This window comes from Galeopterus variegatus, unplaced genomic scaffold (assembly GCF_000696425.1).
Source record: "Galeopterus variegatus unplaced genomic scaffold, G_variegatus-3.0.2 Scaffold1708, whole genome shotgun sequence".
NCBI classification, from domain to species: Eukaryota; Metazoa; Chordata; class Mammalia; order Dermoptera; family Cynocephalidae; genus Galeopterus; species Galeopterus variegatus.
The window spans coordinates 375,213-376,268 of record NW_007727819.1 but is presented as its reverse complement, the minus strand read 5'-3'; positions in this window follow the sequence as shown (position 1 = coordinate 376,268).

The window sequence follows — 1,056 nt, the reverse complement described above, 5'->3', positions numbered from 1 at the left end:
GAAGAGGTCATCTGTTGGGCTTCAGGGGAGTGAACATCGAGAGACTAGTTCTACATTATGCTTTTTGGGTAGGTCAGTAATTTTTAGGCCAGTAATTCAGGTGCACATTGAATAAAAGAAACTTTATCACATGATTTCCAATGGCATGTTTGGGGTGAGCACTATTGAAATACAGAATAAAAAATAGTTTCTTGAACTTTCTTATGGTTGCTCACATCCTGCAAAGTTCAAGCATGAATTTTATATATTTTAAAAAAGAATATGTATTTTAAAACTGTAGAAACTGGGTTTTACGCTACCTGGGGTGCTGAGCTTGCCTTTCCTAAAGTCTGTCCATGAATCCTCACCTACTATTTCACTCGCTTTCTGACTTTTTCTTTTACTGACTGTAGATGATCATTTTTCTATAAAGTGACATTGTCCCATGTGTGTTTTTAACCACCAGGGGAGGCATCCCGACCTGCAAATCCAATTCTTAAGCCATTGTCCATATTACTTAATATTCACCATTACAATCCATAGAAACAGGGAATAATAATAATATTCACAACAAACTACAGTGGTTTGTGGCAACACTCTGACTCCCCACTGGGTGCCCTAGAATGCTTTTACAGGCTCTAGTCAATATTCCAGCTGCCTTGTAATAGGTCACGGAGCCAGCTGTTTTCCACTTTGTTGTGTTGTGTGTATGTGTGTGTGTGTATGGGGGGCTGGGGTGTATTAAGAAAAGTACCCTAAAAATGTTTCAAGGTACTTCCTTTTTACCATGCACTAATTCAGTTATTTAAAAGTTGGCACTCCCTATCCAAACGCTAGGTCAACCTCTGAAAGTTAGTTTTGTCACTTGACTATAGAAACATACTTCTCCAATAAAAATAGAACTTACAAAAAGGTAATAGAAATAGAAGGTGATTCAACTCCAGGAGACTGAGGGAAAAGAAAAATCACCTTTGCGAGGGTTAACTTTCTCAGAATCAGATATGGGTCCGAGCTACAGTTTCACGTCCCCCATCGGCTGCNATGCTTTTACAGGCTCTAGTCAATATTCCAGCTGCC